The following is an 18,614-nucleotide window of genomic DNA, read 5'->3' on the forward strand; positions in this document are numbered from 1 at the left end:
CTTGACTGATCACCCCTCTCCCCACCCCGTGCTGGGGTGGGAGGGTGGAGGGGATCGCTCTGCTCCGCTATAAACAGACTCCCTACCATGCAAATAGTCGGCCACCAAGTGATGCCAGTAGGAGAGCTTTAGTGATTTAAATGATGTACGTGATAGAGAACAGCTTGATTAATTCATATGAATTGTAACTACTTAGGGCTCCATTCATCTGGAATGATCTGTAGTCCTATCTGCCGCAGAAGTTACAAAAGGTTCCCAGCTTCAGCTGCAGGTGATGTATTAGTCACCCCCTCCCTGAGACAGCCCATGCACTGAGAGCTGCTTTGTTGCTACATCGAGTGACTGAGAGCAAGACAAGGACCAGGCTCCTCAGCAGGCAGCAGAGAAAGATGGGGAGCCCCACCAGGCATTTCTCCAGGGAGGGGCTGCAGTCTAGGGGTGTCTAACCCCAGGGCGGGAAGCAGCTGGCTCCTTCCAGGGTGAATGGTTTTTCAGAAACGCTGCTGACTTCTCTGAAAAATCAGCTGGCAGCTTGTACATTGTCTGTGAGGGCACCTGGCTGAGGCTGAACACTGGGCCAGACACTGCTTTGACACAGTGGCTCGTGGGATCAATGAGTTTGGTCTCAATACTCCTGCACATGAAGGAAGAGTTTGGCCACAGACCCCAAGTTAGACACATGGATGCAGGATGGGGCTGTTTGGTGGCAGCTGCTCTGGGTGAAGGAACCAGGGTCACAAACAGACCCTCACCTCTATCCAGAACCCACTTGTCCTTTTGGTGAAGTGAAGGAGACAGGGTCTTCATTCTCCTTAAACCAACCCCCATCTCTTAGCAGCAGAAAAGGAGCAGTGGGCACATCCCAGTCAGTTGCTGAATCCAACATGAGCCTCATCACCTGGAACATGAGGAAGTGACTCTCCTGCTGGCAGCACTGGTGAAGACAAAGCCAAGACCTGAAGAACTCTGGTGCCTTGGGGGATGTGGAGCTGGGAGTCCTGTTCCCTGTCACGCTGTCCAGCGTGGCTCAAAGCTCTTGCAGACAGGGTGAAGCAGTCCCACACCAGCCCTGCTGCCAGATTTGTACCTCCCAGCACCCAGCAGCCACTGGTCACGACCTGCCTCCACAGAGAGCAAGAGTGGCAATCCGGGACGCTGGGTCACAGTGCCATCATGTGGGCTCTGCCAGCTCCCAGAGCACCAAGAGAGGGACATGGGGTGTTCTGAGCCGGATCTGGGTCTCTCCAGCTGGTGATTGACAGAACAGGGAAATAAAAATATCAACCTGGAAGCAGACATCCTGGCTTCCCTGACTATGCACCATTTGTTAACTGGCACCACTTTTCCCGTTCAAGTCCTGGGCACTATGGTCAAACATTTACTTTTCTTGCAGGTTCCTTTGAGGGTCCATCAGGCAGGACCTTTATCAGACTCTCCCAAGATGTTGACACCCTGGAAGATGAGGAGTGCTTACACTTCTGTACCAGACCTGCCCATGGTGGTCAGTAAAACACACGCTTGGCTCTGCTGCTGTGAGCCTGGAGGAGATCCACCTCCTAGTTTTAGACGTCTACATGTCAGCCTCTACCACCAAGCCAGTAACTCTCAGCTCACTTTGTAGTCAGTGGAGAGAAAGATCACACTTGGGAGGACATGACTCAGCTGCTGTATTTCAGCCGTCTGTGTTAGGATGAGTGAGCCATACTCTGACTGTGTTGGAGGATACACTCCCCTGGAATCAGTGTATCCAGACATTTAACAATGTCATTGTGCCCCTCCTAGTCCAGCTCTCCTGTCACCACACCAGCTGCATAAAAATCATGCATGTTCTCAGGCAAAACCCCCTTCCTTTGTGTATTTTAATACCAGCCAAGTAAAACCATGTGATTTTAGTTCAAGCTGTTATGCTTGCTACTTAAGGAACCTGCATGACAGACTGGAAGCAGTTTTCCTCCCAGACCTTCCAACCCCATGCACATGCATGGTCAAATCCTGCTGCAAAGCTCAGCACCCCTGGATGTACCTGAAACACACTTCCAAGCTGACACCCAAGTTCAAAGCCACCACAGGAGCTGGGTCTGCAACAGCTGTGGATCAGAACAAAGCAAAATTGAGTAAAACAGAACAGAGGGAAAGAGCTAAAGTTCTTTGAGATTCTTTTTTTGTTGGCAAAGAATTGCTCTCCACTGACTGTTGCCTTCCTGACTGATGGCCTTCCCTTCTCCTGAGCCCCCCCAGACACACGGCCATTTCCCTCACTGTCGGGACAGGCTGCAGATTGCCCTGGTGTACAGCTTATCAAAGACCTGTGTTCCTTGTTTGGAACCACAACAGTGTCAAACTGCCCAACCTGCTGCCTGTGACCACTGTAAGGAACCTTCAGCCTCAGTGACAGTGGCCTTGGGGGAGGGAAATGAGGGAAGATGTCTGTCCTGGGCAGGAAGGTCTGCTGTTGGATCTCTTGCCAGCCTACACATCCTTGCTGCAGCAGCCTGTCTTCACTGGGTTTTTGCTGGAGGGAGTCTATGGACACTGGAGTAACATTCACCGTCCCACAGTGCTGAGTCACCAGCAACATTCCCAGCCAGGGCCATCCAGGAGACATGAAGCTTTCCTCCCCCAGGGCTGCCACACATGTCAGGCCTGGAGCTTTCCCAGGAATTTCCCAAGCAGCTTGGCTGGGCTGGGTGGCCCAGCACCTTCAGACAACACTGACAGCAGAAGAGGCTCTGCAGCTCCCCCAACACCACCTGCCCTCACTGCCACAGGCACCCAGATAGTGTCAGTGCAACTATCAATGAGGAAGGAGCACAGCAAAGGCAGCTTTTACCTCCAATCCACCCTGCAAGAGTTAAACAAAAGTTGTATGCTCCATGGCTGGCACAGCTTGTGTCTGAGCTACATCGAAGAGAGACGCTTCCTGGAAGTACTCCAGGGAATAGCTCCAGCCTTAGAGTGTCTCTGGCCAGGTGGCACAAGGAGGATGCTCTGGCCCTTCAGTGTTGCCTGGTGCTGACACTCTGACCTCATGGACAAGTTGGTCAGTCAGCAGGGACACTGTGGAGGAATAGGGAAGTGGAATTGGAGATATACCAACAATTACCTGCATTCTCACTGCAAAACAGGCCCAATGAGTAACCTGACTGAGTATTCTTGGAGTTTTGGACCTAGATGGTCTGAGGTGTGGCAGAAAGTCAAGGTCAGGACGACTTTCTGAGCTGGTAAATTGAGGACTTATGCTAATATTGACTGAATGTGGAGTGTCCACACTGGTGACCCTGTGAAATTCAGGGCTAAGGGTTTCTCTTCTGGCTGGCTGTCCAGCATGCCTGGGGCTACCAGCATCAAACACAGCACTTGGAATAGCTCCCCTGTGTCCATTTTCTCATATTTTGGCATCCATCAGAAAATTCTCCACTAGGGAACATAGTAGGGTTTTTTAAAAATCATGAAAAAGTGTACTGTGGTTCCAACAGTCATGACTTAAGACCTCAGCTCTCCCCCTGAGGGCTCTGTGGTGAGCTGCCCCCACAGCTGCCTTGCCGTCTGCAAAGCTGTGCCACATAAAGTGAGTTCTCATGAGCAAAGAGGTGGCCCTGAAGTTCTGGCAGCCAAGTTAAATGCAGCAGCTGCCAAAGCCCTCGGCATGCACAGCTGGACCCAGTACAGGTGAGCCTGCCCTCCAACAAGCTCTCCTGGAAAACAAACGGGCAAAGTCTGGGATGTGGCAGATGACCCAGCACAGACACAAACTGTACTAGTCCATCAGGAATGAGAGCAGATGTTCATTCTTGCTGCCCTGAGGAGCTCGTCTAACAGGGCACTGCCTCAGCACACCAGATCACAGCAGAGGGATGAAAGGAATAACAACCTACAGATTCAGGTCTGTACAGATCACCATGCACAGACAAGAACACTATGGTGTTTTTTCCCCCTTGTCCTCTCTGCTCTGGTGTTCCCCTCTTACCTGCTCACAACACAGAGCATCAGGCACTTCTCCCTTGCTGGAAGAGGGTCACAGCCTGAACAACAGATCCAAAATCACTTTCCCCACACCTTCTAGCAATAGCCCTCACAACTTATTACTTAAACCTGCCCATTTTTACAGTCCTTGCTAATGAGCCCTTAATAAGGCTAAACATCAGTTCCCATCCTCACCCCAAGACTCTATCTCCCAACTTCTCCTGCCCATTTCCCTACCTTGTGTCCACCTTATCTGCTCAAGCCAGGAGTGTTGCAAGGACTACTGACAGCTGTACCTGTGTAGCACTCACCAGCACAGAGTTTAGGTGCTTCTTCTGCAAAAATATGGGTGAATAATTATTTTCAAGCTACTGTCTTGTTATCCCATTTACAACAGGCAAATAAACTTAAGAGTGAAGCACAAACAGGCTTTATAGTGTTTACAAGCTTCTCCAGGCATCCACGGCTCTGGCTCCTGTATGTCATCTACTCCTTCTCGGGAGAGGACTGTAGAGAGGCTTTTCACTACCCCAGGTGGCATTTCCCTAAGGAACAGAGCAGTCACACTAAATTAAGGCTATGCGAGAAAGTACTGCCACAACAGTACCTTTAACACCCCACACACCCCCCGCAGGACCTCCTGAGAGAATATTCAATTTTTTTTTGGCGACTTGCAGGCCAGGACTGAGGAAACATCAGAGGTTTGATCTCACTGGCCCCACTCCTGCACTGAACTCACAGCATCCTTCCCTCCCTCTAACACTCTGATCAAGAGACAGGGGGCCCAGTGCATATTTTATAAGAAGAAAGGAAATACGCCTCCAGAAAACTTCCAAAAAGCTTAAGGATTTAAGGTGCTAAAGGAACCATAATTCATAGGCAACAAATGCTGGCAGATTGTGTGCCAGAAGTGCCATCTAACAAGAGTGATGGAGCGACTGCTCCCGTTCCTCATCGCCAGCACGCAGGGGGTGTTGTGTACTCTAATTGAAAATGTAAGTGTAGAGGAGTCTGGTCTGTACAACCTTCTCAAGAACAGGCCTATTAAATTTAATAGATCTCAAGTGCTCCCAAAATCTATAAATGATGAATCCTCGAGGAGCGGGGGGAGAAAGGGTGCTTTAAAGCATTCTTCACCAGAGCTGTAAACCACAACACACAAATTCTGAGTGGGTTATTTAATCTCATTGAGCTGTTTGGTAGAAGAAAGAGACATCACTGAAGACTTTGTGCCCACAAACTTGCCTATTTTTTCTAATGGTATCAGATGATGTGAGAAAAACTTACATATCACTTCTGTCTCCCAGCCTTGTGTGCTTTATCAGGAACAGCACAAACCAGTGCTGAGCTTCCCTTATCTGCATCCCCGCATCCTTGTGTCATAGTCTGAGAGCTAAATCCCCCAGGAGATGGTCCTTTGGACACTCTGTGGATACTGCAAACCTGAGAGTCTCCCAGGAGCTCGGCAGCCCTTGTTAGAAGCTCAGGCTCCCACAAAGTGCTAACTTTTTCCAAGGTTAGGAACTACGCTGTAAATCACAGTGGTCAGGTAGAAAATGCTGAGCTGCCCATAGTGTGGCATCTAGACCAGCACATGATATATGCAGCCAGAATGCATCCAGGGGTTTTACTTTCCTCTGGTGGTTGCATCATAAATGAGGTTGTTACAGGCTGTGAGCTTTGCTCAAGCTTTAGCTTCCTTCAAGGACAACTCAGGAGTGCTTCGAGTCACTGGATGGAAGAGTTAATGTAGGCTACTCTGTAGAGTTGGCTTAAAAGAATCCTTTTGCCCACTTCATATGGGAAAATGAGCATTTGTTCTACTTTAAATTTCCTTTTTTTTTTTTTCCTAAATCCTCCCATTTAATCTACAGAAAAATGTTCTCAACTCTGCAGTGTGAGAGGAAAAAATGTTCACAGAAAATTGACAGAGAATAGGCTGTGCTGTGTACCACTTGGACTGTGATCCTGTAATCCACCTTCTCCACATCTCTGCCAGCACAAGGGACCTGAATACCTTCTGATCAGCTTCAGGGCAGCCTACACCTCAGGCAAAGGTGCTTCTCACTTTGGCTGACACAGGTAGAGGGAGTTTAAGCAGCTGGAACCAGGAGTGTGTGAGCAAACCTGAAGAGCGGGAGCACCATGATTTGGGGGAAGACAGCTGTCCCCAGAATTTTATACTGGGACACTTTTCACTGGCATGTGCAGTCCTGGCTTCTATTGATGGGGAATCAAGAGTTCAGTGTATCCTTGGGAGTCTCTCTGGTGGAAGGTTCCCTGCCCATGGCTGGAGATGTTGGAAGTAGACGACCTTTAAGGTCCCTTCCAACCCAAACCATTCTAAGATTCTATGATTCCCCTGCATTACTATAACATTGCAGGTTACTGCTTGAAGCAGGAGATTGCTGCAAGGCTGAATACAAACAGTGGGAAAAGGAAGAATGGGAAGAAAATGCCTTTTTCAGAGACCTTCAAAAGAAGTAGATGCTAAAATATGAAGTTCTGTAAGGGAGCTGACAGCATCACCTTGGCAGAGCAGGTTGGGCAGGGAGAGCTCTGCCTTTGGGAAGTCAGGTACCAGCTGCAGTGACTCTCCTCATTGTTCACAGTACCAGGAATCGTGCAGGGCTGTTGCCTACAGCCCTGGTGCCACAGTGCTGGATGGAAAACAAATGGAAAGATCATTTATTCTGAAAAGACCTCCCAGTCTAAATGCCCGGAGACACAACAGGGAAGAAATTCCTTGGCTGAGCTGTAATCCTGTGTATAGGATCTGGCCACACAAAAACACTCCGTGTAGCAATGCTGTTCACGAAAATGATGGATGTCACATCCTCTTGTTTGCAACACACCAGAAACAAAGCTCAGGTGGTTTTCCGTGCTGGGAAATCTGTGCCTGCTGCCCAAGCAAGGGCTGTACCTGAGCAGATGTGCTGCTGTCATCTCTCACTGTCACTGTGATGAGAGGGAGCAGAGTTGTGGCTGAAGTGCATTTCCAAGAGGACATGGCAGCTTTGTCCCCAAAGACCTCTGTCGCGGATTTGTGGCTTTTTCAGGGTGGGACATCATTGTTTCTCACAGAAAGGCGTTTCACATCTCTGAGTTCACATATGTACCATATATTTGCTCGGTGAGCAATGACTTCAGCTTCCCAAGCCCACAAATGTTGAACGCAGGGAGCTGGCAGGGCAGAGCAGAGGAGTATGTGAAATCCTGCCATCGTGGGAAGCAGTCTCTACTTCACCAAGCCCAGAAAGGCTTCTCAGGCAGCCAGGCACTTTCAGAGCCTGGGGACCCCTCTGCTAGCCCCTGCTCTTGAGATCACAGCACCAAGATTTTCCACAGAAGGAGGAAAAACCTCTTGGGCTTTCACCCTTTTACTTCCAGTTCCTTTAAAATTCTGTGAAAGGGGATTTCCAAAGAAATGTTCCTTCTCCTGTGTTATCACATATTGTGTCCAGCATGCAGCACTACCTGTTTTCGGCCTGTGTTGGAACCGGTGGTTCTTTTACTTGTGTTTCTTTCAAATTTGCATTCTAACATCCCTTCACTGAAGAGAGTGGAATCTGTTAGTCAGGCAAGGTTATGTATATCCAGCAATCTCCTCTTTCATAAGCATCCTCACCCTGGTGCAGCTGTTTGGACTGTCACCAGTAATATGTCCCTGTCTATTTGGATCACAAGGGAACGTGATCTTTCATGTTGTAGGAGATTTACATATGGTATTTTCACTGCAGCAGCATAACAAAACCCCACCCGAAGACTCAAAGCTTCCAGAAAGCTCAGAAAAACAAACAAACAAACAAACAAACTTTTTTTTTTCCCTCCAGGCAGCACCATGCAGCCTGGGATTGCTTCCCAGCACCCTAGTCCTACCCTGAACCCCATCCACACCCCAGTCATATACTGGGAGGAGGCAGGAGATGGCACATCCTCTTCTCCAGGCTGAAATGGCGAGGTGGAATGTGTCCTTCTGTCTGGAGGATCAGGGAACCGCGACTGCCCTTACCCTGCACTCTGGATACCACCACTGTGGAGGAAACCTCTGTTTTGGAGTACACCACTCCAAATAGGAAAGCAGGAGGAAAATTATGGCACTTGGAGGAGAAAAGCATCCTTCACCCTGGCAAGCTAGCACAGATCTGAGCTCATTTCCTAAATATGCAAGACATAGAAAACCCTCAGGCCCAATCTATGACAACAGCTTCATCTCCAGACCTCTCCAGAGCGGGAAAGTCTCAGTGCTGATGACTAGAACTGTCTACAGAGGTGCTAAGAAAGGCAGCTGGTCACTCAGTGTCTGGAAGAGAGCATCCCCAAGAGAAAGAAAGGTAGAGAGTCCAGATATACAACTATTAGTGTGATTTGGCCATTTCCCTGTAGCTTGGATGCCAACAGTGCCATCTAAGCCATGGAGCTGCTGTCCACAGGTATCTATTCTCAAGTGACAGGATGGTAAAAATTATTCACATACATTCATCAACAGTCTGTGAAATCTCAAACCAGACTGAACCTTGGAGGCCTGATGGCTTCATGCAATTTCCCTCCACTCACAGAACCACTAGGAATAGCTCAATAGTCAGGCTGAACCAATCCAGAGGTCTGCCTGGGCTGTATGTCAGCACAGCTGTAGAGCAAGTGTCAAAGACTGCCATAAATGCACCCATAAAGTAAAACCAGCTATCTAAACTCATGCACACGCACACCCAGAAAAGACTTTTTTTCCCTTAACATTGTGTCTGCAGATCATCAGCATTCGGCTTATAGCATGATTTCTGTTATCAGAATCTCACTTGCAAAGTAATTTGTCTGACCATCAAGTTTATGTGGAAAATAAAAATGCAACTTGGGGAAATGAGAGGGAGGAGGCAAAGTGTTTTTCAAGTGATCTCAGTAGTTGATTATTTTCCCAACCTCAGTAATAGGTATTGCTAGGGAGAAACTTTAAAGAGCACATGAAAACATTAATGAAGGTTGGAATAATGTCTAGTATCCAACCCAATAATTCTCCTCCCAGTAATTTCTTTAAGCCTCATACTCAAGAGTTCAGTAGGTCATAAATTTTGCCTGCTCTGAAGTTAACTGGATCCACAAGATGCAAATGTATTACTCATACCCTGGTTAATTTGTATGCCCATTGCTTTCCAACCTCTCCACAAATTGATTTTTAGATTCGTTATTTAAGTCAGGAAGATATTTCCTGGCTCGTCCCTCAGAAGGTCACAGAACAACGTGATGCTGCCGACTGCCACAGGGAAGCAGAAAGTCAGGCAGAGGGCTGGGGAACAAGTTTCCCCATCTCAGGCTCAGTCAGAAGTCAATCAAGATGCAAGCTGCACTTGGCAGATGCCTGTTCAGAGCTGTGCTCCAGGCAGGGAGGCAGAACAACAGGGCCATGGAAAAGGCAAGCAGGGCAGTAAAAGAGCTGAGCAGCACTGGGCTGAGAGGGTAGGAGCTTACAGCTCCAAGTGGTCCCTTTCTTCTCACTTTCTTCTCTCTGCACTGTCTGGATTCTTCTGCCACCTTGAACCCCACAGGCTGGTGGCCTCTGTCCTCTTAATAGGGCTCTACTGATTTTTTAACCCATTTGGAAGATGTTGTCCAGGGCTCTCAATGTCATTGCTGGCATCCTACTGTCTCCACAAGTTGTCCAAAGTCAATGACCTCTGCACATTTGGAAGCTGGATTGGGGTGCTGCTTGGCAATGAGGTGACATGTCTGCATGTCAGTGCTTATCTCAACTTGGGACTGGAACCCAGGCCTGGGACCACGGTGTGAGCACAGGGCCAGATCCAAGGCTACCAACTTCCAGTGCCTTTCCATTACATACTGTCTGTGCTTGGAAATGTGCAAATCCACTACCTTGAAAGCAAGGCTGGAATATGGTTCCATTCCAGGTCTAACATCTCTGATCTTAATGGTGTCTTGGGAAGATCAACCTTCACCTGTAAGCAACAGTTCTTAACAAAAGGGCCCAAAGGCCCAGAGCATCTTCAGACTTAATAAACTGAGTCATTAGCAGAGTTGCATCTCTGATTTGCATCACACACAAAGCTACCTGATAGAGCTCTGGAAAGTTCTCCTGCCTGTCCCTGCATGTCACACTGCATGCTCCTATTACACAAGTTCTTCATCTCCGTCAAGAAGCAAGTTCCCTTTCCCACAGCTGCTCATTACATTGTTCCCTCACCCTTTTCAGGGCGTTATATCCATGTCTTGGCCTCTGCTTTTGCTTTCTTTTTCAGCTGATTACATTTTGACAGTGATTTTGCAGCCTTTATGTACTGGCTCCCACTCTGTATTCTAGGAAACACTTACTGCCTGTCTGGCTTGCCAGCACTAGGATTGCTCACCATCCCTTGGGAACAATGAGAAATGATGTGTCAGAATTCACCCGCTTCCCAGCACTCCCTGTTTACTACGAGGACCCCATGGGCAAGAGAACAAATAGATTACTACAATTTATATCTCTCTGGATAATGTCTTGCAGTTCCTTATCTTCCCAATTGGGATATTGTTCACTCTGCTGGGCCCCTTTTAGCTTAGGAATTGTGTCACAGTGGCATCCACAGTGGTGAAAAATTGCTGGTCTGACAACAACAGCGTTATGGGAAAACCAAGATTTCCCCCCCTTTTTCTCTTCTCAGATGTGCTTATTATAGCATGGTGGAAACAAGGGCTTGGCAGGAAAAGGTTTCTGAGTCCCATTAAAACTTTTTATGATTTCCAAAGGTTTCCCCTTCCTTGGTGAGACAAAACCCAGAGCTTCCATCTTGTAAGATGGAAATGAAATTATCCTCTTGGCCAAGCCCCAGCATGGTGCCAAGGTGCTTCTGCCCCACTCTGGGATGCTGGGGCTCAAGTCCCTATTTTAATACATCCAGGTCAAAAGATGAATAGACCATGGGGGCTTCTGGCTGCCCTGAAGTGGTTCTGCCTCTTAAACTGTCTGTCAGAGGTGCTCCCTTTTGTATTCAAATGTCCTTTTGAAATCGTGACTTGATCCCGGGATTTCCACATCCCTTGGCACTGATGTTTTAGAAAAATTATGACCTGGTCAGGGACATGCAGACCTGAAGATGCTCCTGTCTGTCCCTAAAATAATTTCCAAGACTGGCTAAATTTACTGTTGTACTCAGTGATCTTAAGGGTCTTTTCCAAGATAAATGATTCTATGAGTATCTGTTTCTAAATATCATCAAAAGTATTTTTTGACCACCAACATTTTCTGCTGAAAATACATTTGCCTGAAAAATTCCCAACCAACTCTAGCATTAGTTTGGAACAGAAGCAGGGCAAGTATTAGGTTATTAGCAAAGAAACCTCCTCTTCTTCCTCTTTTGCCTGATATCACTAGTTTCCAAAATCTTCCTAAAACTAAATCAGTGATCACTGTCAGGGTCCCTTTCACCTTTCAAGACGCCTTCAAGTTCACCAAGCAACCATCTCATCGTGTTCTACCCTAATCCTCTGTGGTGGTGGTCTCAGGAGCCAGGTGATGTCACAAGCCAAGTGGTCTCAGGTGGCCTCAACTCTTTTCATTTCAGGTCCCAGTTGGGTCTTTGACTTTTGCTGCCTCCATGGCAACTGGAGTTGGGAGTCTCTTCGCTGAGGACTTTTTAACTAACTCATCACATTCTGCCCTGACAAGACAGGTGGTTCAAAGGAAATGGTGACGAGGAAGGTGGCTTTATGTACTTACAGAAACCTTTTCTGCCTGTTTAGCCTGTGAATCTCATGAAGAAATTTCGCTGGGACAGCTCAGATTCCCACTGATGCTCAGCCTGTCCTCTGTGAACAGTGCTTACCATGTAACACCAACACGCTCTGCACCTCCCAGCCTGCACAGCACATCTCAGCCATCCCCACACTCACCTGAAAAGGCACGAGCATCCTTGTCTCAAGCCTCCTGACTCTCATTTAAAATTTCCCTCTAACCTCCCCTGCTCATGTGGGAAGGATTCCAGACCAGAGGGAGAGCCCTGTGTCTCAGGGAAGGGCAGCACTGCTGTGAGGAAGAGCCATGAAAGGCTTCCAACCCACTTGCTCGCCTCTCTCCCAGAAAAGCCATCTCTTCTGGCAATCTTATTCTCTCTCCCCGATCTATCCTAACCCCATTTCCAGGAAGGAGGTCTTGTTAATACTGGCTGAATGGAGTGGGAGGTTTGTGATCTAGAAGGTTTTCCCGTAGGAACAGGAGTTGGACCACCAACCCTTCCATGCTGACCACCCAGATGGAAATAACCTTTGGCCAGTGTTGGCACAGGCTGGGCTTGATACTGGACACAGTGCTGCTGAATGGATGGGTTGAAGCCATCTGGGGGCAAGGATGGGGGAGGATGCAAGGAGACTGTGGGGAATTGTTTAAGAGAGCTCTGAGAAATATTGGTTGAGTGCTTCCATTTAATTATTCACTCTGCTTAATTTGCTCTTGGACAAGATGAATCGTTCATTGACTGTGCAGTCTGGAAGCAAGTCCTTCCTGACTAAACAGACTCAGCATTAAATGGTAAAATAAATGGAGGCCAAGCAAAGAAAATTCCTTTTCTCAGATCGATCACGTCAGGGCAGGATTCTTGTAGGGAAGCCAGAGCTGATAGAAATACAAACACAAATTCTGCCACTTGCCAGAATAACATTTTCCAGTTTTCCATTTATTCCAGTTATGGGGTTTTTTTTCAGGCAATTTCATTTTTTCGGAAAATACTGCACTGAAAAGGTTTCAATGTCACTGCAGTTGATATCAACTGGAGGTCTGGGTGCATGAGTAGAGCTGGTCTAAAAACACAGCTGTTGCTCAGAGTGTCAGGAGACGTGGTGGGATTCACCTTTGCCTGCTTCAAACACCTGGAAGGGAGATTTTCAGACCCCAAGTCCACCTGTCTTCATAGTCTTCATAATCTCTGTTTACAGAGAAGTAGACACTGCTATGGGGCAACCCATCTGACACATCCATCTCAGGTGTCTGACAGAGAACCTGAGAAATCACCTTTCCAAGGGAATGTGGCTCATCTCAGTGACCTCAGCTGCAAACATCTGCTCCAGTCGGCCCCATTTTGGGACTCCCCTCCCAGATCAGGCACTGGCCACCCACTGGCAGGATGTGGGCAGGTTGATTCCACTTTCTTCTCTGTCCTATGCAGGTATGAAATGTTTCAGGGCATTTGCTAAATAGCTGCAGGTATTTATGGTTATCCAGCCCAGCAGGATCCCCATCTGCATTTGGTTTCAAAGCAGTAATTATATAAATAACAAATGGGTGGATTTACACAGGAGTAAAGCAGCAACATCTTCACCTCTTGATTTTAAACCATTGACTATCAACAAAGACTTTTGGGCAAACTAGAATTATTAATTTACTAAATTCAACCCTTGAACTAAATGACTGGCAACGATAACTCCAGCGTGAAATACTTCAAACCTCATTTTCAGGTTTTTAAAATAAATAGGACCAAGCTTCACACAATAAAGATGTGAAAATTCTTCCAACACAAATGTCTGAGCCCAGCTCATGCTACATTAATTTTATTTTCCTTCTTTCATCCCGATTAAACTGTCCACTAGTAATTCTTTGCCTCTGGCCAAATGCAAACACAACTCTGCCACTAATAGGAATTGAGTATGTCTGCATAAAAATACAATTAAAGTAACAGTACACTTCACATTTCATGCCACTCAAATTCTCAAGTAGGTCTGTTATTACAGGATTTCTCATGCATTGTTAGAATTTTTTTGCATTAGACTCTAAGCAACCGATTTTCTTCTCAGCAATCAGCATTAAATATAATGCTATGCCATATCCTAGCTTGAAATAATAATAATAATAATAATAATAATAAAATCCTGTCCCAGATGTTTAAGGTGCTTTTTCCTCTTCTGAGAAGGGTTTGGAGATGTGAAAGCTTTTGCCATCCAGCATTACAAGGAACCCATGGATTTTTACATTTTTTGGCAAAACCCAGAATGACCCAGACAGTTACACACTAAGAAATCTCTCCTGAGGTGAGTGAAGGTTGACATTCAAGTCACTCTTCTGAGCAAGGCAGAGAGAAGGTTTGACCCCAGCATCTGCAGCTGGAGAGGAGACTGCTTCCAGCACTGGCCCAGTTATCACACCACAAGAAGAAAAAGGGGTGAGCCTTTTCCTCCAGCTGTAATTCCTACTCCGCTCCCAGAGCCAGTTGGACTTGGGAGTCAAAGCTTTGGCTTTGAAAATGATCACTTCCTAATGAAAAAGGGCTGTTCAGAAAACTCCTACCCAGCACTACTAGAGACATCTGAGGCAGGGCAGACAACACCAGCTCAAGGGTCCAGCATCAAACCAAGGGTCAAGCCTGTCTTTCAAAGAAAACTTTATCATCCACCAGGTAGGAGAGTTCAGCCTTCAGAGCTCTTCTTCCTGAACCAGTCAGAATAATTCAGCAATTCCCAGTGCCTTTCCATCATGAAATCATTTGTACCCTGCTAAAGTGCTGCCAGTTGGACTGGGGACACCCATGCACTCGCACTTTGCAGCAGGGACAAGTCAATGTACTGTAGATAGTTCTCGTGTGCTTCAGCCTAGAAAAAGATGCATTTATTGAGGTTTGGGAATGTCTCTCTTCTAAGAGCCTTTCAGACATGGCACTGAACAGCTGTGAAGGACAGAGAAAGAGCTGGAAAACTAAGGAGGCACTGGTTGAATGAGTTAAATTGTGTGAAACCTTTGGCTCACGTGCATGAGGTCAAAGCCCAGAACCTCTGCAATGTGAATGTCAACCTGGTGTGGGAAACATTTAAACACTTGAGGAAAACTGCAGGTTTATCTGCATTGGTTGCATTTAAAAAAAAAAAAGAAAAAGCCCTAACACAGCAACTCATCTCACAGCTCACTCTAAACAACTTCTGAACCTCATTCTACTGCCAGTTAATTCAATCACTTCTTTTATATCTGTTGGAATCAAACTTGACCAAAAAAGCTCAGCAACCCTTTTTATCGCCTGCCAGCACTCCAGCAGTCATCAGAGAAAGTTCCAATAGGTCATAATTTAGTCAATATTTTACTTTGCAAAACACATGAAAACCCTTTGACATCAAAAGCAGTAGATTTACAGATGCTGGGCATTTACAGATATGGTTGTTCTGCCAAACTACGAGCGTGCTCACTAGTTCAGATGAAACTTCTGTTATTACCTCAGAATGGAAATTGGCACTTGTCCATTGGCTCCCCAAATTCTGCTCAACAGCTCCTACAGATTGCAACCATCTTTCCTCTCTGGCTCACTTACACCTGGGCTGCAGTGGTCAGATACCTGCTAGCCCTCAGCATCACCCACAGCCATGTCTTTTGCTTAGCTGCTTCTCAAATGCATTTGTCTGTAAATTCATAGGGTAATCTGGGAGGATATCTAACTGTTTATTAGGGAATAAATATTGAAAGCTTTTTCATTGGGATTTGTTTTAGCTCTCAGCAATGCTCATGAGAAGCCCTTGGAAAGCCACAGTAAAACTCAGGTTTTCTGCAGGTACATGGTTTGCACAGGTACTGTGTTTGCAAAGCAGAAAGACCTTGTAGCACAGAAATCCACTGACATGTGAGTGAGGAAGCCTTGACACCAGCGTGGTGGGCACCTCGAGCTGGGCAGGGGGAATCCCACCCACCTGCATCCCCAGTGTGCCCCGTGAGCACCAAACTCTCCCAAGGAGCTGGGAGACCCTCTCAGTCAATCCAAATGCTGTGTTGCCTTAACTGGAAGCCAATACACATTTATCTGCCCTCATGTCCCCAGGGACCATGGATCTGATGCTCGCAGTGCTGACACAGTGGTGGGGAAGTCTCAGAGGGTGAGAACAATGGAAATACATTTCTTACCACACCAGGAGCTTTTGCTCAGTGCATTTTTCAGAATGACAATAATTAGGGTGGAGAGGGATATAGATGGCCCACCTAGCACACCCATTTACTGCATCTCCATCCCCTTCTCTCTTGATATTTTGCCCATGAACCAAGCATTTCCACTAACAAGTAGGTTTTGCTGAAGATGAATCCACCAGGAAATTGCTTTGCCACAGTGTGGGACTAGTGTGGATGGATTTGTATTTGCAGGGCTCCTGGTTTCTGTTTCAAAATCTGCATTAACTCCTGAGTTGACTCTTGGCCCGTCATGAGCTGAAGTCTTCTTATCTTACTGAAATGGCAAGGAAGAGAGTGCCAGTCTCATTAGACCCTTTCTGAAGTCATTTACTTTGGGTTCCTGCCTGTAATATTTCTCTTCAGTCTTTATTTTTATTACATTAAATTTGCCTTGGGAGGGAAAATTTCCTTTTATTCCTTGCTCAGCCCAGTGTCACTGGGCTTCCTCCCTGCAAGGAGGACAGGAGATATTGCAGGTCTCTGCCCTGCTCTTCAGCAGTGTCACCTACACACTGTGTTTGGGAAACCATCTCAGCAGATGCAGCACAGACAATGGCAGCCCAGCACCACTCCTTGCCCATGAAGGTTTTTAGTGATGATTCTTTGAGCCCATCTTCATTTCTGCATGGCAGTAGTGCATGCAGGTGAGACCCCACCAACCCGCCAGCAGCACCCCAAAGTACCCTTTTGGGTGCCTGCTCCTGGCACTGAAGAAGAAAGGCAAGAGGTTTCCCCTCTAAACACTCAAAAGGTACAGAAACTCTTGCACCACCAGCTTTGACAATGCTAAAAGCATGATGTTTCACTTGCAGGTGCCATCCTCAAACAAATTCCCTTTGCCATCACCGCCGCGAGGGCTGAGGAGATGGGCTGCACTGAGGAGCAGATCTGCCCTTGAAGAGACACTTCCCTTGTCTTTGCCTTGTGTTCGGAGGTTCGCAAGAGCTTGTGCAGTGTTGCTACAGGGTCCATTCTGCTCCTAGTACGCTCTCAGCCTAAAAAATCCGTGGTGGGAGCACGTCGCCGGCAGCGCCGGCGGGAGCAGCGGAGCAGATGTGCCGCGGGGAGCAGGAGGGAGGCGGCGGGGCGGGGGGCCCTGGCAGCGGAGCGGCACGGAGGGGGATGGCAGCTGGAAGACAGACGGCCTCTCCACAGCCTCGTGCCGGGGATGGGGGAGCCCCTTCCAGCTCGTCCGTGCTGCCGCTGCACGCTCGCATCCTCGTTAATAACAGCCAGCGGATGTGATGGATGGCACTCGGGGATGAATTGCGGCCAACCGCATGGAGCTGCCCGGGATAAAAAAAAAAAAAAAAAAAAACAAAAGGCATATTTAGCCAAAAGCCGGGCAGGTTTTTTTCCTCCAGTCTTCCAGGTTTGGAAATACAAGGGGCATCTTTGCTTCACTCGCTAAGATGTGGTTACTTGAATTGCCTCCTGTTTCCCTTGAGGTGATGCTGTACTCTTGCTTGCAGCTGGCACTCAGGGAGAACTCTTCGAGCTACAAAAGAGGGAATGGCTTCTCCCAAGTGAATGTGTTGCTTTTACTAACATGCTTTGTCTTTCAATACACAAAACAACCCGGGTGGGGGTGGGGGAATAAAAGGATTCAACTCAAAATTTAGATACTGTGGTTTCAAGAAACTTACACCTCTGAGCTTCAGCTGGATGGGTGAAGATGAGTAAATAAAAACAAACCGAGCAACAGAACCCACACAGACACCCCCACAAGCTGGAAGATACAGGCACAAAAAAAAAAAAAAAAAAAAAGCCATGTTAAAGGCCTCCTTAGTTTCACTCAGGATTGCTGTAAGATGGGTGAATAACATCCTCCTATGGATCTTCTAAACAGGGATATTTTTTTTTTAAGCTCGAAGAGTTTCACACAGGAGCTGGATGTGATGCCAACTTCGTGTCAAGTTGAAAAGATTCGTCGAAACAGCTTTACAAGTTCATTTGTTTCCCTGAAACAACTCTGAGAATACGCAGAGTTATTTCTGAGATGAGATTATCGTGGATTCAAATAAATATAGTCCTGCTACATATAAATAAATAAATAAGCACAAGCAGTGTATCAAAGTTCTCCTAAAATTAGAACTTTTACAAGAAATGGGCAGGATCTTCCAGTGGTGTGAGTGTCTCCCCACTGAAGCAAACCAGCCTGTGCTGATTTACCTTAGCTGAGCACCTGGCTTTAATTTCAGTATATTTTATAAATCTGAGTACCAAACCCTGAGAATAGCTGCCTGCCTTTAACAAGTGGTTGCCATTGACCTGAGCAGATGAGAACAGGCCAACCAGTGCCTCAGAGCTCCTTGTTACCACCTGATGGGACAGGCACAGTCAGACACAGCTCTTGGCATCAACCAGGGTGTCCTGGCATGCTGGGGCTTGGGTGGGAGCCCTGGAAGGTTTATAAAAACAAATGGATATAAGTGACATTAGTAATAACAGAAAGCACCTTCCTAACAAAGCTGGTTTAACTGCTGCTGAGTCTCAGTGCTTGCTTTCTGTACTTCCACAGCCCCTCATCAAGATGCTACGACAACCTTAGCACCTCCTCTGTGGAGTAAGAAATAGTAGAGATCAGGACATGAAGTCCAGAGCTGGAAACTCTTCCCTCATGTCTGGGTAGTTACAGCACACTCGAAGCTTCAGTGCAACCCTTTGGGGAAGGAGACATCCCATCTCTGCAGGTTGGGAAACTGAGGCAGGAATGTGTTATGCCTTGCAGGTTCACTCACCAGAAACCATTTCT

Source organism: Chiroxiphia lanceolata, chromosome 1 (assembly GCF_009829145.1).
Source record: "Chiroxiphia lanceolata isolate bChiLan1 chromosome 1, bChiLan1.pri, whole genome shotgun sequence".
NCBI classification, from domain to species: domain Eukaryota; kingdom Metazoa; phylum Chordata; class Aves; order Passeriformes; family Pipridae; genus Chiroxiphia; species Chiroxiphia lanceolata.